This window comes from Rhinoderma darwinii, chromosome 1 (assembly GCF_050947455.1).
Source record: "Rhinoderma darwinii isolate aRhiDar2 chromosome 1, aRhiDar2.hap1, whole genome shotgun sequence".
Taxonomy (NCBI): Eukaryota; Metazoa; Chordata; class Amphibia; order Anura; family Rhinodermatidae; genus Rhinoderma; species Rhinoderma darwinii.
The window spans coordinates 26,316,766-26,341,374 of record NC_134687.1 but is presented as its reverse complement, the minus strand read 5'-3'; the positions used below and the strand labels follow the sequence as shown (position 1 = coordinate 26,341,374).

Here is a 24,609-nt window from a genome sequence, read left to right as displayed (position 1 = left end):
AAGTCAATTGAGCCTTAGACAATATATTAGAACTATTGAGGAGGCCTCCTCATCCTGGTTTGCTGTTGCTACATACCAAAGTCCACATCCATGGCATTGACAAAATGCCATGGAAACTTTTTTTCTTACCAGAATTACAGCATTATTTTTTATCCCAATATCGCGTGGAAGTCAAACAAGCAACGAACGGTGGCTCAATGATTAGCACACAATGCTGAGTCCTGGGTTTGAATCTAAAGCCTCATGCATACAGTCATTGATCGACGTGCGGCAGCGAATGACGGATCCATGAAACACGGACCGGATGGCTCCCGTGTGCAGTCCGTTGTTTCAAGGGACCAAATGAATGAAATGGCCAAGACTGTTCCGTCAAAAATGGACAGGAGTAGGACCTGTTCTATTTTTGTCGGAACGGCCACACGGTTCCATTAAAACAGAAGTGTGCAAGGTCCCATAGAAATGAATGTGTCAGGGAGCTATCAGTTAAAAAAAACGGATAGCACCCTGAAGAAAGTAACTCAAGTGGGCATGAGGCCTAAGGCCTGCATGTAGTTTGTATGTTGTCCCCATGTTTGATTGGGTTTTCACTGGGTACTACCGGTTCATCCCACGCTCCAAAAACATACTAATAAGAAAATGTAGATTGTGAATAGTGAAAATTTTTGTAGAGCACCACAAAATATGTTGGAGCTATAAAAACAATGAAAAAAATAAATAGGTGGGAACTCGGAGATCCACTCCACGGTGATATGGTCTAGTACGCAATGAATTTACAAAAATAGCATGAGTTACTTGGTCATCCTCCGGTTACATGGCATAGCTGAACACAATAAATCAAGTGCGGATTCTGAAGATTTCCCGAGCTGAGCTCCTTCATTCTGAGTTGCTGGTGCCAGGCCTCAACCCCAAAACCACTTCCATGGCATTGACCTTTACTTCGAGTCCTTGTAGACAGCTCTCGTCAGAAGATTAAGATCTACAAGCTCGTATTCTCTACCCAGATTTTTGTATATATATTTTCCTTCTCCGGCTTCAGATCTAGTGCGGTCCAAAAAATGTTTTTTATTAAACTTTAAGATTTTTTACAACTGAAAATTTTTGTGGAAATGTATTAAAAGGAGTTGTGTATTATTTTATTTTTGTGTCAAGTTCCGGTCTTTAAAAAAAAAAAACGTTCCCATTTGTCAGCGCTGAGCCAGCACAGTGTATAAAGGCGATTATGCAATCTTCATGTGGTTTTATACTACGATGCGCCTACGCTGCACTTTATAGCAATGTGATACATTTCAATAAAGCGTGTGCTTGCTAAATCGCTGCCCTCCGAGTGCTAACTATTTTTCACGTTCAGATGCCCATTGGCACAAGTCCTCCAACCAATGCTATACACATATGAAAAGAAAAAAACATACATATACATACAAAAATAGCGCTCGTCTTAAAAATACCTTGGCCGTACATGGTCAAGTGCTTGTTACTTTTCTGTAAGATGTTATTTGACAATCACAGGGTACAAAAATTTTTTGTATTATGCAAATACAAAAACTGGACAGCAGCCTAAAATCTGCAGGTGTTCAGCCAACATTAGCTTTACGCTGGCACTGAAGTGAGATGAGATAGCTTGGTCCAGATTTGATATTACAGCACGGCTGTACCTGCACCAATCCTGATCTAAAATATATTAATATAGCCGAAATAGGGGTCATGTTCTTAAAAAACCTGCCTAAATCAAATGTGTAGAAAATTAACAGTACCTCATTGCGTAAACTTCCATCGTTTCCTTTCTTTAACCCACATAATCTCCTTATGTCTTCCTCCATATACACTCCCATCAACTAGTGCTACATAGGTGACATCATATAGTACAAGAGCCACAACAGACAGCCATTATATACTGGCTCCAACTATGTGAAGAGCAAATGTCAACCTGATGGGGTCTTGTCATGTAGTCAACCTCCAAATTGATGGACCATGTAACCAAGTTAGCAATAGTGTCACCTCAACAATCAAATATTGTTTTAGACTGCGACGTGTCGCAAAAAATTTCACAATACTAAAATTTGGGGGTCTAATGTAAGCAGATGTTCAAATATGAGGTCATTAAAACGGATTGTCCAGTTCAGAAAATCTATTTTCAAAACATCTATTAGGAAATTGAGTCAGTAGAGTGACGTTCCTTGTTCAAGATCCTAATCTTTAGAGTGAAGAATGGCTACAAAGAAAGTCTCTCTCTCTGGAGGACCCAGCACATCTGTGAATTACACAGCAAGACCATTGATTTCAGTGAGAATTGTGTAATGCTTCATTTCCCCTGTGGTGGCACTGTAGGAAAATCAAACAGTTCCACCACAGATTATAGGTAATCATCTCGGAGAGTCCCTGTAGAAAGGAACCTTGTCCAAAGGGCATGGTTGAGGCCCTTGTACCTTTTAAAAATATAGAAAGAGCAATCAACTCTAAAAGTATGTATAGAGGTCAGATCTGCTTGTGCTCATTAGAATTACTAGAGCAAAAATAGGAAAAATCTTTAAGAGAAGATTGGCCAGGACTGTAATTTTTGTTGGATGGACTAATACCATAAAACTTTATGACAAAGTATAAAAACAAAAAGGGAAAAGCAAAAATATTTGTAAAACGACTACATAAAGATGTAATGGCATGTAATCGTACAGTATACATGTGTATACTAATATTTCATACGAGCACAGACATTAAAATATTTTCTTACACGAATGGCGTTAAAGAGATAAGGAGATTACTAAATCTACCGTTTTGGTCGTCGATAAGTCAACATAATTGCCCTGTGAAATTTGTCTTTTAATGCAGCGGCTTATCACAGTATATATTTAATACATCAGCTGCTTAGCTCTTCCACGTAAGGACAGTAACGCATCCTCCGTCGAGCTCTGGTATGTTTAATGATATACCCACATGTACACAAGGATACACAGAATTTTTCACCTCTGTCTGATAAATATTTGACTTATGTGCCCGTGATAAGGCCGCCTGGACTATGCTGGTAAAATATACAGAAATTTTTCACATCCAAAGCTTATTTGACCATACAGATATAGCGGAGCTCAGCTGGTCAATGGAGCAACGGTGGCCTTGTCATCTCGCACAATACATGGCTATACCACGATATCTTATTTTTGGTTTTACATAAGGCGGCAGCTAAATCTCATCGTTACAATTTATGCACCAAAAAAAATAAAAAATACAAAAAAAATTTAATATTAAATTAAAAAAATATATTTGGGTCATTTATTTACAAGTCTATTTTTCTGCTGTTTCTTCAATTTAACGGAAGTTTTTTTTTTTATTTTTTTAAAAAACACGCCCAGTTGTCTATGAAGAAACTCATTAGCATAAATCTAAAATTGTTCGTAACTTGCTAAAAAATGATCGTTTTTCAAAATAAAAACCACTGCTGTTCTCTACATTACAGCGCCAATCACATTATGTAGAAGATAGGGCGCTTATAATCTGGTGACAGAGACGCTTTAATATTAAAACAATTTCTTGACTTCTGAAATTTTTCTTTTAAATGAATTTCTTAAATTAACCCGTTGTCAGATGGCAGATTTATAATTATACAATTTTTGGCCGACAATCAAATCTACAATTGGCGGTATTGTTAATCACAATTTTCCATACTGATATGAATGCCTGTAAAGCTATAAAATATATATATTTTTCCAGACCTCTTCCCCCCCCCCCCCCCCCCCAGACAAAAGTGGCAATGTATCGGTGTCAGTAAAGGATAAGCAACTGCAGGGTCAATTCTGCGAAAAAGAGATGAGTTGTCCACCTGTCTTATACAACAGCTGCGCAACTCAATGTATATTCTTCTGCGGATTATAATGGGCCCCATCCAGAATTGGAATCTCGGCCAATACAAACAAACACAAACCCTGAACACATAGAAAAGGCCGTTTGATGCCATACTGGCACACGAAGGGCAAACCATTTATCAAAGCATAGCTATGGTCATGCGAAGTCAAATTCCTACACAGTCCAATAAACTGCTGCTATTTTTATTTGACTTTTTTTTTTGCGGGTCTATTTTTATTCTTCTATTTCCTTTTCCCCGGTTTATTAGAAAAAAGACAGGGCAAGTTTTTCTTTCATTTGAAATAGAATATTTCTAGACAAAATGTAAACATTTTGGCTCAAGTTGTTTTGTTCAAGTTGTGAAAAAAAAAATAATTTACAAATCCCAACGTGCGAGAAATTTGCGATAAAAAACGCAACGTTTCTTGGAAAGTGACGAGAAAAGTAAGAGTGGTATCCAAGTAAACGACTTTAATTTACGTAAAATGTATTCATTAAAAAGCCCAAAAAGAGGCAAAAATGTGGTCCAAATCTACGTAGATTCGGTTTTCCGCGTCTCACACAAATTTATTCAGAGGGTGCGTCTTAATACATTTTGCAGCAACTCTCTCTGTTACTAAGACTGGTGTAAGATACGCCAGTGGCCCACATTTATCCATGTATTTCCTCCTGTTGTTTTAGCCGTACGCCTAATCTCGTGTGTGACATCTAGAATTATCATTTGAATGATGTATGTTGTGACAGATTTATCAAAGAGGACACCTGCAGTCATAAATTGTCGCAGTATATGTCAATAAATCTTATTATGTAGATATAAATATTTTATTGTCTTATTTTTTTTTTTTATTTCATTTGTATGTAAAAAAAAAAAAATTTAAAAAATTGACCAAAAATTAAAGTCCTCATTTTACAGTCAGTCATTCACTTTACTGATAAGGAGATTCTGGACATGGAGAACAACCCCAAAATGTCGGTCTAGTTTTAAATGAAAAGACTTAATGAGGCAGCCAGTTTGTAGGCCAAAAATGTTGTCAGATTAATTGTGTAATGAAAATTAAAAAGTGGTGTTGCTTATGGCAACCAATGAAATTCTGGCGTAAATGTTCTGACAATGACAGCGGGTATTCTCCTGGGTGCCATGGGGAGTGCCACAATACACATAATGCCCAGTAGCATGGCTCACGTGTGCAGTTTTTGCGGATAGCGGCATCATGTGCACTGTGGGAGTATTTTGCACCTCAAGGCACTGACAAAATCCCTCTCCACATTCCTAACTTTCTGTGAACCACTTTTAATGGCATCCTGGGGAGGGAGTCCGGAGATCATTCCTGCGCTGGAAGGAGCGTTTAGCGAAAGAAATTCACATATGGCCTCCATACTTGTCATGAAATGGTTCCTATGAGACTACGTGCTGTAATACAGTTCAAAGTGAACCTATTAACACATTACCCATAATTGTCAAGAGGAAATTCCGAACATGAGCGGAACAAGCTGAGAAAGGACAGACAGACAGATATGAGATAGATAGATAGATAGATATGAGATAGATAGATAGATAGATAGATATGAGATAGATAGATAGATAGATAGATAGATAGATAGATAGATAGATAGATAGATAGATAGATAGATAGATAGATAGATAGATAGATAGATATGAGATAGATAGATAGATAGATATGAGATAGATAGATAGATAGATATGAGATAGATAGATAGATAGATATGAGATAGATATGAGATAGATAGATATGAGATAGATAGATATGAGATAGATAGATATGAGATAGATAGATATGAGATAGATAGATATGAGATAGATAGATATGAGATAGATAGATATGAGATAGATAGATAGATAGATAGATAGGATAGATAGATATTTTTGAAAATGAAAATACATTGTATTCTAAATAATGAATTACATCGGTTTCTGGGGTACCTAGATGGAAAACCACACTGAAAAGCTTTCCCAGACTCGTGAATAAAGTTGCCACCTGGCCAATATGCCACCGGCCCGGCCAGTATCCACATCAAGAAGCCGGTGCCGGCAGAGGTTTTTATCAGTAATAATAATTGCCGGTGACAAACTTTAAGTATCGAAGCCGTTAACGTCTACAGTGGTGACGTGAATTATACACAGTTAGGTTCAGAGTTATTTGGACAGTGACACAATCTTCATGATTTGGGCTTCGCTGCCACCACATTGGATTTGAAATGAAACAATTGAGATGCAATTGAAGTTTAGACTTTCAGGTTTAAAGAGGCTCTGTCACCACATTATAAGTGCCCTGTCTCCTACATAAGGAGATCGGCGCTGTAATGTAGGTGACAGTAATGCTTTTTTTAAAAAAAAACGATATTTTTTCACAACGTTAGGAGCGATTTTGGTTTATGCTAATGAGTTTCTTAATGCCCAAGTGGACGTACTTTTACCTTCGACCAAGTGGGCTTTGTACAGAGGAGTGTATGACGCTGACCAATCAGCATCATGCACTCCTCTCCATTCATTTACACTGCACTAGCGATATAGATATATCACTATGTGCAGCCTCATACACAAGCCCTAACATTACTACAGTGTCCTGATAATGAATATACATGAAATCCAGTCTGGACGTCATGTGTACTCAGAATCCTGACACTTCTGACTCTTTTTTGTGAGATTCCGGCAAGTGAAACCAAATCTCGTTTAGCTCCGTGATCTCGCGAGATTTCGTATCCGTTGCTGGATATATCGCTAGTGCAGTGTAAATGAATGGAGAGGAGTGCATGATGCCGATTGGTCAGCGTCATGCACTCCTCTGTACAACGCCCACTTGGTCGAAAGTAAATGTACGCCCACTTGGGCATTAAGAAAGCTCATTAGCATAAACCAAAATCGCTCCTAACGTTGTGAAAAAAGATCGTTTTTTTAAATAAAAAGCATTGCTGTCACCTACATTACAGCGCCCATCTCCTTATGTATGAGATAGGGCACTTATAATGTGGTGACAGAGCCTCTTTAATTCAAGGGGTTGAACAAAAATATCCTGTGAAACGTTTAGGAATTGCCGCCATTTTTCCCCTCATTTCAGGGGCTCAAAAGTAATTGGACAAATTAACATTACCGTAAATAAAAAAAATAATTTTTGAATACTTTGTAGAGAATCCTGTGCAGGCAATGACTGCCTGAAGTCTGGAACCCATGGACATCACCACACGCTGGGTTTCCTCCTTTGTGATGCTTTGCCAGGCCTTTACTGCCGCTGTCTTCAGTTGTTGCTTGTTTGTGGCTCTTTCTGCCTTAAGTTTTGTCTTCAGCAAGTGAAATGCAGCTCGATCGGGTTGAGATCCAGTGAGTGACTCGGCCAATGCAGAATATTCGATTTCTTTGCCTTATAAACTCCTGGGTTGCTTACTTAGTATGTTTTGGGTCATTGTCCATCTGTACTGTGAAGCAACGTCCAATCACCTTGCTGCATTTTGTTGAATCAGACTATGTTTGGCAAAGTCTAATCCGGCCTATTTTTGAGGCTGATTAAGGCGGGATTCACACGACCGGGTCCCGCCCGAGCCCGAGTATCGGCCGGTAAAATCGGCAATTTTTCCCGGCCGGTTTGCATTATTTTTGCATCCGTTCCGGGCCGGGCAGATCTGGACAGTGACATCAGCGGCAACTCCTGAAGGGGAATCCCCATGTGTTCGGGGATTCCGCTTCAGGAGTTTCCCCTGATGTCACTGCCCAGATATGGACAGAGACATCAAGCGCTCTGTCCAGGAGCGGAATCCCCGAACACACGGGGATTCCGCTCCTTCAGGGAGCTAAAATGGAGCTAGCACATAGCAGAGTGGGGAGATACCTCCCTGCTCTGCTATAGTGGCGTCGCTACAGTAGTAGCAGCCGCAGCAGCTGCTAGCGGCGCCATGGAAGGTGTCGCCGAGCCAGGGCGCTTTTAAAACAAGCAGGGGAAGGGAGCCAGCGCAGCGCTCCCTCCACCTGCTGTACACCCCGGCCCTGCCACACAGTGTAGCGCACAGCCATTCGTCCGAATGGCATAAACTCCTCCTCCTCATATGCACTCTGCGCTGTGAGTAGGAGATAGAGCGCAAGCGACAGAAAACCCGGCCATCACTCGGGACACATTCCGGTGATGGCCGTGTATTACCCGGCCCCATAGACTTCTATGGGAGCTGGGCGGCCGGGTACCCGGCTGAAAATAGAGCATGTCCTATTTTTTGACGGCCGGTTTTCCCGGCTGTCAAAAAATCGGTCGTGTGAATAGCCCCATTAGGGGTCTATTATTCCTAATGCAGCCGGGTGCCGGCCGATTTATGAACGGCCGGCACCCGGCCGGGAAGCCCTGTCGTGTGAATGAGGCCTAATGGTTTGCACCTTGTGGTGAACCCTCTGTATTTGCTCTCATGAAGTCTCCTCTTTATGGTAGACTTAGATACTGATCCACCTACTTCCAGGAGAGTGTTCTTCACTTGGGTAGATGTTGTGAAGGGGTTTTTCTTCACCATAGAAAGGATTCTGCGATCATCCACCAGTGCTGTCTTCCGTGGACGTCCAGGCATTTTGGAGTTCACGAGATCACCAGTGCGTTCTTTTTTGTTTCCAAGAATGTCAGGGCCCCCCATAGCAATCGCTTGGGGGACACATGGTATCACAGCCCCACATAATTTTTATAATTCAAGGTTTTTGGTTTTCTGGATGGTTTCTTCCTCCCCACCCCTCTTTTATTATCACAGTTGGTACTTACCTGCATGGGTCAGGTTGAGGTCAGCTGTACAGGAATGTACGAGCAGGTTCTGGAATTTTCCACCTTGCGCTCATGAAGCCCGCGCTTTTTACTGATTGGATGTTGAGCAGCAATGGCGGGAAGATTTCCTGTTTAAATTCCGGTGTTCGGCAGTGTTCCGGGCCGTTTGAAGAGGATTCAAGACAAGCCCCGCCCAGCCCTCCCTTTTTTAAAAGGGTTTCCCTGTTGCGATGTTTACTAGTGGGGTTTAGTCTCCCAGCTAATGGTTGGTTCAATCATTTTATGATGATTGATTAATGAATTTTCAATAATTTTATGGTTATGTTGTATTCAATTATTTATTCTTGGGTAACCCTTAATAAACATTGCGGCCTATATTTTCCAATTAAAAAGTTGTGGTTGTCATTTATTTGTATGTTTATATGTTGGGGTTTGTGTTACCATGTACCAAACAGTTGAATTGTCCACTCCTAACATTTGTGCTATTGATCTGATGGTACCTAACTGTACGTGATGTCATTGCTGCAAGACCAATGGGGACCACAGAACGTCAGCACTGGAGTGTCAGGAAACTTAAAAGGTTAGGTTCTTTTTTTCAATTTAGACTTTTTTTTTTCGTTTGGTCTGAAGTCCGATAATGGGTCTGGAGTCAAAAGGGGCACTGTATGGAACTGTCTACAAGTGCCACTGTGTGTCACTTTCTACAAGGGGCACTGTGCATGCCACTTTCTCGAAGGGGCACTGCGTGTGGCACTAAATTATGTGTATGGGGCACAGCCTATGACACTATTTTAATGGAGCACTTTCTGGGCGAGACACAAATTGTATTAAGGGGCACAGTGTGTGTAGTGGGGATGACCGACATTCATCTAATGTGTATGGCCACACCCTGAAAACCACACCAACTTTTTTCAATTTGTTAACCTTGCTGGTATTTTTGAGTGGGAAAGGTGCAACCCTACTGCTCCAGCTGCTCAGTGCCAATGATATTTATTTAGGGCATAGAGCAGAAAACAAAATCTTTGCCCCAAATTCTTATTCTTTATGAAGGACATAAATACTAAATATGACATTTAGCAAGGTAGGACAGTAAAAAGGGTATTGGGATTTTCTTAATTTAGGATTGTAGAACATTCCAGTGTGGCTGGGGTAATACACGTCACCTCCAGGGAATGTCTCTAGATCATCCTTGTTCTATATTTGCAATGTATGCAGGAGCCAGTGCACATATACAATGATCAGAACAATGCCATCACCGTACAAGACAGTGTCGAAAGCCATTCAGAGAAGCCCGGAGTCTCAATGTCTATGCATGCTGGTCAGGTGTCTGCCATGATGAAACCGGTCTGCACAGATAATTCTATAGAACAGCTGAGAGAGGTGGAGGAAGACCCAGCAGCCAATAAGGATGTAGACCAACTATTTATGGGGTCCGGTTAACAAGGTCAGAGAGGACCTCATCGAAGACCAGTGTCAAAATCGTAAGTTTGATCATCTGGCCTTCCGCCAGTAGAAAGACATACAACATCAAAGCAGTATGTCTCATTTAACACGAGTACATAACTTGCAGGGCTGTTTATGTAGAATTCTTGTGTTGTGAATAGCTGCTGCTTGTCGGCACTTTGTGTGCGTTTTTGGAAAACGATGTGGTGGGGTGGAAGGGGATTTACATTTTTATCCCCAGGCAAATGCAGGAAAAAAATAAAAATCACTACATTTTTGAGCGTGCCAAATAGGCAGGAACGATAATAGCAGTAATAGTAGCAATAATTATAATAGTAATAATAATAATAATAATACAATAATATAAATTGTATTTAACAATTTTTTGTTTGGTATTTTTATATAGATTTTTTTATTATGAGCAGAAATTTTTACCCATAGCCCCAAAAAATGGATAAAAACAATCCATGTAATAAATCTTGCCTACAGGTATAATCCTTAAGACTCAACAGGTATCTCATACTGTAAAAAATAAAAATACTAATACAAATTAATAATTATTTTAGAATTTTTATAAAAGTATTTAAGAAAATGGAGTTACTTTCCCAGTGTATCCACCACATACCAATGTTCCCTATACTGTAAACTGTTGAAATAGCTGTTGGCATTGTGGATGGAAAGGACAGAAGGATTATTTGTCAAAAAAAAAAAAAAAAAAAAAAAAGAGACCAGGCTAAAAATATCTTAAAATTATAATTAAAAAAAAGATCCATAATTAATACATAATTATAGTCCTTGATGGTTTTGTTACCGAATACACACATATAAATCAAACCAAATCAGACTGATTGCCATGGACAACACACAGTTTTTGTATTTGGTCTACCCAGTATTTAGAATTGTATTAATATTTCCGACAAAAACAGTGATATTATATTCACCCAAACTTAAAACAACACCATTCGAATTAATCCTTGGTAGAAATTTTGGAAAACTCAATCCATTATTGTATATCAGGGTTTCAAGTAAACTCCAAAGTCAACACGGGTAAAAAAGTTGGCCATAATGAATGTGTCAAAAATGGCACTTATACGATATGAGACGCCATCACTGCTGCTGGTGGAGAACATGTTTTTCCACTACACAGTCCTATTTCCAATGTTTTGTCTATATAACAAATTTTGGAAAATTTAGGACCTGTGTATTTAACCCAGAGATCTTCTGGACCATAACTGCTTGGCAGGTCTCATTGTAGGAAAAAAAAGAAACATTCTTCAAATCTTAAGTGAGATCCATTTCCTTGGCGTCAGTCCCTTGGCACCCTTCAATTTCTGGTTATCTCCAATGAATATATTTACATTCACTGTTCAGTAGACAGCATATGCTACTGCCAAGGGCCTCGTGAGGGTCTTAGAAGAAGGAACACCAACAAATATTTATGGAACCTAAAGTGAAACTTAAGATACTGTTAAAATAAAGATTGCTTTTCTTTTTATTTTCCAAAAAGAGCTGACCCGACTTCTTGGCAGATCGTCCTGTCTAAACGCTATTAAAAACGTAGTTTTAATACCTCATAAGAAACCACATGCTTCTCAAGAGTCATTGAAAACCAACTTTTCAAAAAAAATTAGATTCTTAAATCAAACAGGACAATGAGAACGCAAGAAGCCAACGAAAACTCAGCAAGACACCAGCAACTAAATAGGAATCTTGACATGATGGAACAAAAACGACGAGATTTTTTTTTTTCGGCGGTGGAACATCTGCCAGTCATGAAGCAACGAACAATGGCTCTCGCTTCATTGGTGTATTTTGTAATGTCAACATGGACATTCGACCGGCTACCCGCATGTAACGCAGCCAACCTGTAAAAATATACGATAACAGTGCCATACACGCAATAATGTTGTGCACTTGTTGAACTTTAGGCTGGCTATAGACCGTAATTTGTCTTTCACACGATATGGCCGATAACAAAAGATGACTATAATGATTACAGTTTAGGTACCAATGCTATGGGTTCGGACGGATGGAATCTGTCATTAAGGTGATTGGACTTTGATTGGACAGAATTAAAGTATTTTCTCGGTTGGCAGTTATTCCTACTATGAAAGCCTTTCCATATGAATCTTTCAAAAATGTTCAATGCCAAGGCAAAAATATTTGAAATTAGGGGAAATCGTGTGTGTACATTCAACGGCCTTTCGTAATGAACTATATTGGAGCATTCAACTGAAAGAATATAAAGTTGTCCGGTCTATAGACCGTTTTATGAGGCATCTACCTTCCAACAATGGGCAGAGGTTTGCATTCAGGTTTACCGACACGTTATGAATGCAAAAAATTAGTTTATTGATGTGTAAGGTGCTTCATTTTAGGTTGAACCAGGAGAGTTGGATACTCGGACTACAAATTATCTAATCAACCTTTGAAGTTAACCAAAAAGTTGTTTTTATTTCAGTAAAGAATTGCCCAGATATACTTGTCACTTCTAACTAGTAAATTTGGTCCTGAAGAGTGATAAGTATAAAAGATTATTGAGGCCAAGATTAGATTATGGGTCCAGATGTACAGACAAGTAACAGGTAGACTGCCAGAAGACGGACCGGCAGTGCATGGCTGACATGCAGCACATGTGACATCATCTCAGCGGATAGGATTTTGTAAATCTGTTTGTTCCTGCGAGATAAAATATAATGAAGTGCAGACAGAAACATTCAGACTCTATCCTTGGCTGTCTATTTTCTTCTTAAGACTTCAACCGATTGTGTGACGTGACAGAATAAACGGCACGGCATCAACATATATGCACTTAGACAAGTCACACATTTAAGTGCCTGAGCTATCACAGGTCAAATGCAGACATCCCGTTTCTTTTTTAGTATTTGGCCCCAGGGTTCCTGATTCTGTTCTCTTCTTGAACACTTGACCTTTCCACATAGAGTACCTGACGTGTGATAACCAGATATTTCAAGGAAACGGAGTACCGGGTTTCACTCCAACATCAGCACTCTGGGCCGAACAAGTAATATGTGCGTGGAAGGAGAGGATTGTTCTGTTAACTTGGGAATCACTCTGAAGGACTTTACACCCGAAAACTGTTTTCTATGATATAAAAGTTAAGGGTAAAGACCAGTCCAAGCTCACCCCCTTTATCTCCAGGACAGATACCAAACCACAGACCCTCGTACTGTGTGTAGTTACAATGCCCCTTAGACTAAAGACTAGTCAAATTTTTGGATTCCATTTACAGACCTCAAATCATCTCTATGTCTGTTCATCCAAAGACAGATGAAGAATTAGGTCTACCACAGAAGTTCTTAAAGGACCCTTGAGTCCACCAAAGAATTTATAGTAAAAATCCTTGACCTCACATAATACAATGGATGGCAACTATGAATATTTGCAATTTTTCCCAATTTTGGGCCCCTATAAGTCTAAGGAATTCAGGAAAGTGATAAAAGTTTGGCCACATATCCAACACATTAGCTTTCATCTTTAAGATGGTCTTCTGCAACCTAACAAAATTCTTGATCTGACCCGAAGATAAAAGCTTAAAAAATCACTCAATAAATTGTAACAAGTTATTAGCACAAATCAATCATTGTCCACCCAAGATCAGTGAATAAGAATGAAGACGGTTATGCCTTGATAAACGGGAATTTACGTAAGTGAATGGATTACTTAGGCCCCATGCACACGAACGTAAAAACGCCCGTAATGACGGGCCCATAGACTTCTATTGGCCACGGGTACCTCCCCGTATGCTTACGGGAAGGTGCCCGTGCCGTTGAAAAAGATAGAACATGTCCTATTTCAGGCCGTAGAAGTCTATGGGGCTCCCGTAATTACGGGTGACTACGTGTGTGCACCTGTAATTACGGGAGCGTTGCTAGGCGACATCAGTGTATAGTCACTGTCCAGGGTGCTGAAAGAGTTAAACGATCGGCAGTAACTCTTTCAGCACCAGGGACAGTGGCTACCGATCACAATATAGATAAAGCTGTAAAAAAAAAAAGAAAGACATTCATACTTACCCACAACTCCCTGCTTCTTCCTCCAGTCCGGCCTCCTGGGATGACGTTTCAGCCCATGTGACTGCTGCAGCCAATCACAGGCTGCAGCGGTCACATGGACTGCGCGTCATCCAGGGAGGTCGGACTGGATGTCAAGAGAGGGACGCGTCACCAAGACAACGGCCGGTAAGTATGAATTTCATTTACTTTTATTACGGAAAGGGCTGTCCCTTCTCTCTATCCTGCACTGATAGAGAGAAGGGCTGCCGATTACTGCAGTGTAATTTTGCAGCGAAAACGTGCCCGTAAATACGGGTGGAATACATGTGACCAAGGACTCGTATTTACGCCAGTATTTACGGGTGGACAAAAATACGTTCGTGTGCATGGGGCCTTAGTGGGTGGGTACTGGAAGGATCAGAAGATCATTCTTGGTTGACTCACGAAAAGGATTTAATGACATTCAACATGGGCCGTTCAGACAAAAATGTAAATGTTTTTACCAGAAAAAAAAAAGTAAGAAAAAATACACAAGACCGTTTGGCTGATTGTCAGCTCAAGATATAGAACAGCGTCACTTGTACAGTAGGGATGGGGGTGTTGTAGACATTCCCCAGGAGGATAAAATGAATTTCAGAGGTTCCACCATGGTAAAATAGTTGAGAATTACTAATTAATATATACAGTGCTGAGCCTTGTTCACACTTGTCACTCCCATACTCAATAGGGGAAACTACTTTAAGTGACTTCGCCATATGACATTGTCACCGAAAGTCACAGGATTTGAGAAAATAAAAAAATTGCTGAGCAAAAACTGAAGAATTCTCTTTCCAAATAATTTTATTTTATATATAACTCCAGCAGCAACGTCTCATGCGAAAATGGTTAATGAGACGGCAATACATAACCATGTGTTGAAAAGAATAACACAAGTCTAACAAATTACCTCACCCACTTACAAGCTGCTAATGGTGCCATAGGAAAGTTAAGAGACGACACTGGTGTTTCATAATGCCAATGACAACCGGTCTTAGTTATGCCATATGGTACGGCTAGGTTCCAAAAGTTTAACTTTTTTCTTTTCGAGACTGAACTGTGTTGTGTGAACCTAACCCGAGGCCCGTGCACTGAATTTAGTCTATAAATCAGTATAATTCTACAGTTTAAAGCACATCCCGCTCAATAATCAAAAACGTAGCACTTGCTCTATTATATGTGTGCGTTTTTTTTCTTCCTATGTCCACCCAGTCATGCTCCTGACCTCATCTGTTTCTTCTAAGGGTATGTGCACACACACTAATTACGTCCGTAATTGACGGACGTATTTCGGCCGCAAGTAGTGGACCGAACACAGTGCAGGGAGCCGGGCTCCTAGCATCATACTTATGTACGATGCTAGGAGTCCCTGCCTCTCCGTGGAACTACTGTCCCGTACTGAAAACACGATTACAGTACGGGACAGTTGTCCTGCAGAGAGGCAGGGACTCCTAGCGTCGTACATAAGTATGATGCTAGGAGCCCGGCTCCCTGCACTGAGTTCGGTCCGGTACTTGCGGCCGAAATACGTCCGTCAATTACGGACGTAATTAGTGTGTGTGCACATACCCTAAGAAGCAGATAAGTTATGGAGCCATCATTTAGTCACAGAGTCTACAAGGATTTATAGAAATGCATAGTCCCTGCCATGTCCTCCCTCTTCAACACCTCCTGGTTTTACACTAAATTCAATAAATAATAAAAAGAAAAATCATTACTTCAAGTTCCTCCTTAGTGTGAAGGGTGCAGTGAGGAGCATCTGTGGGTTCGGGACCCTCGTTTTCACGATTGGTGGGGGTCTCAGCGGTGGGGCCCCCAGCAATCACAAAGTTATCACCTATCCTGTGGATAAGTGATAATTTATGATTCTGGGAAAACATCTATAAAGGGGTTTTACTTACTAATTAGGTTGGTCCATCCACTGAGACCCTTTACTGATCCCTAGGAGCAAATTATTAGGGCCAAGTTGCTGCCCAGTACCAGGTCGGAAATGATTCTGCGCACGGAAAACCTCTGAAGCTCAGAAGCCACGTCGTTTTAGCGAATGATCAGGGTTCCAACGGTCAGGCGCCCGCCAATCAGTAACTTATGGCCCATCCTAGCAATATGCTGCAACTTATATTTTTGGGTAAACCCCTTTAATTTGTAAGCAAACCTAAGGATAGTATGACATCCATGTATTTTTTTTAGCTGAATTTTTTTTTTTTGGACAGATTTTGTCAAAAATAGAAATCCCCATTACAGGTTTAACTTTATTGACATACTTTGATTGCAAAGATAGCTAATTTTACGAGCAGAGAATGGCCGAATATATAAATCTATGTAATAATATTTTGCAAAAAAATTCAAAAACCCTTTAGGGGTAAAAATGCCCTATAGTGGATTTGTATGTACCACAAGTCTAGACTTCAAAATGTATATCCAAACAGAGAGCTGGCAAAAAAAAAAAATAAAAAAATAGTCCACGGGGAATTACAAAAGAAAAACAAAAAAAACAAGTGCTCATATTTGTTCAGGAGTGAAAGAAAACTGGAACACAACTTCATCCAGAAGAGCCCCGGGGCGCCGGCAGATGTCACAAACAGCTTCCTACAAATTAGTAAAGCAAAATCACTCTTCAGGTTAATTACAAGGAGATGCCACACACGGAGCCAAACAACCGGCCCGCAAAGCACAGACAAGAAAACACCTCTTATTGTATTACAGGAGACAGAGCATGAAATCTCTTGTCACGATTATATTACATGTACTCAAAGCTCTGGACGCTCTTCTGGGCGTTTCCCTGTACAATGTTTAACAAGCAGAGGTGGGAGTATTGTATACGCAGAGCGTGGGACAACACACTTTATGAACGTTTTGGGGGAAAAAACATTGCTTTAGAAATTAAAAAAATTGAACGAAAAAAAATATTCAAAAAATATTGATTTAGCATATCATGCTTCAATGAAGAACTCAAATCTCATATTATTCTTACCGTAAGAGAAGCTGCTTAGTAATTCCAAATGTAATCAATATAATACTGCCCCCTTTGTACAAGAATATAACTACTATAATACTACCCCTAAGTACAAGAATATAACAACTATAACACTGCTCCCTATATACAAGAATATAACTACTATAATACTGCCCCCTATATACAAGAATATAACTACTATAATACTGCCCCTATATACAAGAATATAACTACTATAATACTGCCCCCTATATACAAGAATATAACCACTATAATACTGCCTCCTATGTACAAGAATATAACTACTATAATACTGCCCCCTATATACAAGAATATAACTACTATAATACTGCCCCTATATACAAGAATATAACTACTATAATACTGCCCCCTATATACAAGAATATAACTACTATAATACTGCCCCTATATACAAGAATATAACTACTATAATACTGCTCCTATATACAAGAATATAACTACTAAAATACTGCCTCCCTCCTATATACAAGAATATAACTACTATAATACGGCTCCTATATACAAGAATATAACTACTATAATACTGCCCCCTATATACAAGAATACAACCACTATAATACTACCCCCTATATACAAGAATATAACCACTATAATACTGCCCCCTATATACAAGAATATAACTACTATAATACTGCCCCCTATATACAAGAATATAACCACTATATTACTGCCCCCTATATACAAGAATATAACTACTATATTACTGCCCCCTATATACAAGAATACAACTACTATAATACTGCCCCTATATACAAGAATATAACTACTATAATACTGCCCCTATATACAAAAATATAACTACTATAATACTGCTCCTATATACAAAAATATAACTACTATAATACTGCCCCCTACATACAAGAATATAACTACTATAATACTGCTCCTATATACAAGAATAGAACTAATATAATACTGCTCCTATATACAAGAATATAACTACTATAATACTGCCTCCCTCCTATATACAAGAATATAACTACTATAATACTGCTCCTATATACAAGAATATAACCACTATAATACTACCCCCTATATACAAGAATATAACCACTATAATACTGCCCCCTATATACAAGAATATAACTAAGAGGCGCGCTCTTCCACACCTCTGGGTCACACTCAATCTCCCATACATGGGTAAGTGCATCTATCGGACCTAACTTGGCTTTATGCCGTTTTTCCAAGGCACCAATCACTTAGAGTTGTTACAGGCCTTTTGAGTTAGGCATTTTGTCCATCCTTGCACTGCTTACATTTCAATTTACTCCTATTTGATGCACCCTGTGTTGGAGCTACATTGAGCTACATTAACTGTACATACCATTTGTGTATTGTATATATGTACTGCTATCAATGTATACATCTGTGATCCGTACAAGGATTTATTTTAGATTCTCTGTCTATGTCATTTAGTGTATTTTATGTTATCAATAAAGATGTTTAATTCTTTCATATGTTGGTATGTATGGACTCTTTTTTTCTCTTGTTTATCATGTATTGTTAGAGTCCTTATCTCTAATTATTTATATGGGTGGTTGAGATTTGTCTCCCACCTTGACACGCATTTGTCCTGTGAGACTTCTTGTCTAATTAAACAAGAATATAACTACTATAATACTGCCCCCTATATACAAGAATATAACCACTATATTACTGCCCCCTATATACAAGAATATAACTACTATATTACTGCCCCCTACATACAAGAATATAACTACTATAATACTGCCCCCTATATACAAGAATATAACTAATATAATACTGCCTCGCTCCTATATACAAGAATATAACTACTATAATACTGCCCCTATATACAAGAATATAACTACTATAATACTGCCCCGTATATACAAGAATATAACCACTATAATACTGCTCCTATATACAATAATATAACTACTATAATACCACCCCCTATATACAAGAATATAACTACTATAATACTGCCCCTATATACAAGAATATAACTACTATAATACTGCCCCTATATACAAGTATATAACTACTATAATACTGCCCCTATATACAAGAATATAACTACTATAATACTGCCCCTATATACAAGAATATAACTACTATAATATGGCCCCCTATATACAAGAATATAACTACTATAACACTGCCCCTATGTACAAAAATATAACTACTATAATACTGCCCCCTATGTACAAGAATATAACTACTATAATACTGCCCCCTATATACAAGAACATAACTACTATAATACTGTTCCTATATACAGGAATATAACTACTATATTACTGCCCCCTATATACAAGAATATAACTACTATAATACAGCCTCGTATGTACAAGAATAGAACTGCTATAATACTGCCCTCTATATACAAGAATATAACTACTATAATACAGCCTCATATGTACAAGAATATAACTACTATAATACTGCCCCTATATACAAGAATATAACGACTATAATACTGACCCTATATACAAGAATATAACTACTATAATACTGCCCCGTATATACAAGAATATAACCACTATAATACTGCTCCTATATACAAGAATATAACTACTATAATGCCACCCCTATATACAAAAATATAACTACTATAATACTGCCCCTATATACAAGAATATAACTACTATAATACTGCTACTATATACAAGAACATAACTACTATAATACTGCCCCTATATACAAGAATATAACTACTATAATACTGCCCCGTATATACAAGAATATAACCACTATAATACTGCTCCTATATACAATAATATAACTACTATAATACCACCCCCTATATACAAGAATATAACTACTATAATACTGCCCCTATATACAAGAATATAACTACTATAATATTGCCCCTATATACAAGAATATAACTACTATAATACTGCCCCCTATATACAAGAATATAACTACTATAATACTGCCCCTATATACAAGAATATAACTACTATAATATTGCCCCTATATACAAGAATATAACTACTATAATACTGCTCCCTATATACAAGAATATAACTACTATAATACTGCTCCCTATATACACAAGAATATAACTACTATAATACTGCCTCCTATATACAAGAATATAAGGGTATGTGCACACACACTAATTACGTCCGTAATTGACGGACGTATTTCGGCCGCAAGTACCGGACCGAACACACTGCAGGGAGTCGGGCTCCTAGCATCATAGTTATATACAATGCTAGGAGTCCCTGCCTCTCTGCAGGACAACTGTCCCGTACTGTAATCATGTTTTCAGTACGGGACAGTAGTTCCACGGACAGGCAGGGACTCCTAGCATCGTACATAAGTATGATGCTAGGAGCCCGGCTCCCTGCACTGTGTTCGGTCCGGGACTTGCGGCCGAAATACGTCCGTCAATTACGGACGTAATTAGTGTGTGTGCACATACCCTTACTACTATAATACTGCCCCCTATATACAAGAATATAACTACTATAATACTGCTCCCTATATACAAGAATATAACTACTATAATACTGCCCCTATATAGAAGAATATAACTACTATAATACTGCCCCCTATATACAAGAATACAACTACTATAATACTGCCCCCTATATAGAAGAATATAACTACTATAATACTGCCCCCTATATACAAGAATACAACTACTATAATACTGCCTCCTATATACAAGAATATAACTACTATAATACTGCTCCTATATACAAGAATATAACTCCTATAATACTGCCCCTATATACAAGAATATAACTACTATAATACTGCCCCGTATATACAAGAATATAACTACTATAAGGGTATGTTCACACGATTAACAAAATACGTCTGAAGATATGGAGCTGTTTTCAAGGGAAAAACAGCTCCTGATTTTCAGACGTTTTTTGAGCAACTCGCGTTTTCACGGCCGTTTTTGGAGCTGTTTTCAACAGAGTCTATGAGAAAACTGCTCCAAAAACGTCCCAAGAAGTGTCCTGCAATTCTTTTGACAAGCCGTCATTTTACGTGCCGTATTTTGACAGCGACGCGTAAAATGAAAGCTCGTCTGCACAGAACATCATAAGACCCATTGCAAGCAATGGGCAGATGTTTGCCGACGTATTGGAGCCGTCTTTTCAGACGTAATTCGAGGCGTAAAACGCCTCCATTACGTCTGAAAAGAGGTCGTGTGCACATACCCTAATACTGCCCCTATATACAAGAATATAACTACTATAATACTGCTCCTATATATAATAATATAACTACTATAATACTGCTCCTATATACAAGAATATAACCACTATAATACTGCCCCTATATACACAAGAATATAACTACTATAATACTGCCCCTATATACAAGAATATAACTACTATAATACTGCCCCCTATATACAAGAATATAACAACAATAATACTGCTCCTATATACAAGAATATAACTACTATAATACTGCTTCTATATACAAGAATATAACTACTATAATACTACCCCCTATATACAAGAATATAACTACTATAATACCGCCCCCTATATACAAGAATATAACTACTATAATACTGCCCCTATATACAAGAATATAGCTACTATAATACTGCTCCTATATACAAGAATATAACTACTATAATACTGCCCCCTATATACAAGAATATAACTACTATAATACTGCCCCTATATACAAGAATATAACTACTATAATACTGCTCCTATATACAAGAATATAACTACTATAATACTGCCTCCTATATACAAGAATATACTATAATACTGCTCCTATATACAAGAAAATAACTACTATAATACTGCCTCCTATAAGAATATAACTACTATAATACTGCCTCCTATATTCAAGAATATAACTACTATAATACTGCCTCCTATATATAAGAATATAACTACTATAATACTGCCTCCTCTATACAAGAATATAACCGCTATAATACTACCCCTATATACAAGAATATAACTACTATAATACTGCTCCCTATATACAAGAATATAACTACTATAATTCTGCTCCTATATACAAGAATATAACTACTATAATACTGCCTCCTATATATAAGAATATAACTACTATAATACTGCCCCCTATATACAAGAATATAACTACTATAATACTGCTCCCTATATACAAGAATATAACTACTATAATACTGCCGCTATATACAAGAATATAACTACTATAATACTGCCCCTATGTACAAGAATATAACTACTATAATACTGCTCCTATATACAAGAATATAACTACTATAATACTGCTCCTATATACAAGAATATAACTACTATAATACTGCCCCCTATGGACAAGAAATAAACCTTAACGAGTAAGATCATTTTCTTATCTATTCTATGAAGCAATATTCCTGTAGGCTGCATTGTGGGTTATCTGCCATGCGTTTATAAGAAACAAGCTAGCACACTGCCTAACACAACACAAACAGTGCGAGGACTAAGAACAATATGAGATAACCACCAAAGGGTTTTATCATTCTGTTTTTGCAACACATGGACACAATAAGTACCCCCATCTTAAAACATGGCATGTGCTACTAAACCAAACAATGTTAACATGACCTAGAAAGAAAACACAATGCCCTCAACGAGACAAGTACCGAGTTACCAACAAGTCTGCACATTCAATCAGATGGAACCGGACGAGTGAAAGCGCCACAATGGCGACAAGGTAAAATAGCAAATCATATCTCCCTCTGTCATGTCTTTTAAGGGTATGTGAACTTTTGCGACCAATTTATTTCTATTGTTCCAATGAATCAAATAAAAAAATGAAGCAAATTTGCATAAAGTCTTGATTCAAAATCGACCATTTTGAGTATACAGCTCCAATGCAGATCTAAGTATCTCTATGGTTACAGATTATAAACAAAACAAAAAAATCAGTAGCACAAGTGTACACATATCTAACAGTAAAAGAACTGTGCCAAAATCTTTTTAGGTACATTTTTACCGTCCCTCAAAGAGGGTTTTAAAGAAAAAAGGCACTAGAAGAGGAAGTGAGTAATAATGGATTATACTCTATCTTATAAAAGGACGTTGCTCGATGAGGTGATCTCAGTCCCTGTACCATAATGTCACGGCTGACTCACGCGGTAACTCAAATCCCTCAAGAATTTAAAAAATAACCACATCCCGGTTAAATCTTGTCTAATTTAGTGTCACAAAAATGACAAAGAAAATGTGACGCACCAATCAATGAAACAAAAGCCGACATGGTCCGGTCGTCTTGGGTAGTAATATACATAATAGACGCGGTTTGATTTTTTTTCCATGGCAGATTGCGGAAGACAAAAGAATTTCATTCCTTTTTCTCTTGCACGGAGAACCCGTCTGCCAAAAGATGACTAACAAGCCTACCTAAATCACAATTACATTAGGAGTCCAGGAAGAGGGATCAATGTGCTCAGCCAACGTAAGCTATTGAGACAATCTGTCTGCCTGCCAGGCTTTTCCTAAATTCAACACCTTTCAAAAGAGATTGTTCTCCCGTCTGCTTCACAATGTCTCTGCTAAGCCTCACCAGCCGCAACCTAGTCATTACAAGTCATGGTCTGCCAACCTACTGAATGGCCATGCTTTATTTTTATTTTTTTTCAATATGGTACATGGATCTTCAATAAGTATTTTGAGTAACAGAGTCAAAAACCTTGTCTACATGACTGAAGAAAGGAGCTTCTGACAAAAAATGACCATGGAAGGTCCCACGCACGGATAAGACAACAAACCCTTCCTATTTTCCTTGAAAAACATGGCATTAGAGTAGGTGATGTTCCTGGAGACCAGGGGCAGGAGCACGTCGAGCGTGTAGAACTAGATCATTGCAAAAAATAGAATTTCTTCACAGTTAGCTACTACTTCATTGATGACCAAGGTGCTCCTTGGCTCTGCCCTGCTCCGTACTTGCGTAAATATTAGCCATAAGGAAGTGTGTAAGACCCTCACCAGCTGATAATGCTACTCACGACTCTCGGGATGCTATACAATTCATCTTTCACTAGAAAAAAAAGCTCGAACCTATGAGGAGGCAGTTTTCCAGAAGTATAGCCTTGTGGCCAACCAGCGAGATCTACTGGTCCTCAATCTGAGGTCTACTGGGTAGATTACGATCTACTGTTTGGCCACCAATAATGTAGGACGTCATGCTAGTATGTTTTCTGGCCAAATAAGTCACTGACTTGAGATTGCATGACAAATAACCTGAAAGAAGGTTCTGAGTCGTCTACAAGTTTTTAGAATGTACTCTCTATATTAGGGCTTCTCAACCTTTTTCTACTGGCGTCTCACCAACCAGAGTATGGTAAGGGCTGGGCCTCACGAGTGGTCAATGTCCATGGCAAAATTAAAAATGAATCTCAATTTATGTTCCGTATTTTCCTGAACCCAGTATAACATTAAAATAAACTCAAAAAGGAGTAAAAAAAATATACAAATAAAATTAAAAAACAGGATTTCTGCAGCCAAAGAAAGTCCTGAGTAGTATAAGTCCTGTCCAAACTTCTTACCCTGCTGTGCCCCGCCACAAACCAGTTAGGCCCACCTCACAGCTTAACAAGCACTGCTCAATAGCA

General features: G+C 38.5%; 1 protein-coding gene across 1 annotated transcript in view; it reads right to left on the bottom strand.

Annotated features, from left to right (window-relative positions):
- Nucleotides 1-24,609, bottom strand: part of FGFRL1 (fibroblast growth factor receptor like 1) — a 148,396-nt gene that overhangs the window by 65,903 nt on the left and 57,884 nt on the right. The gene's annotated exons all lie outside the window — the stretch shown is intronic.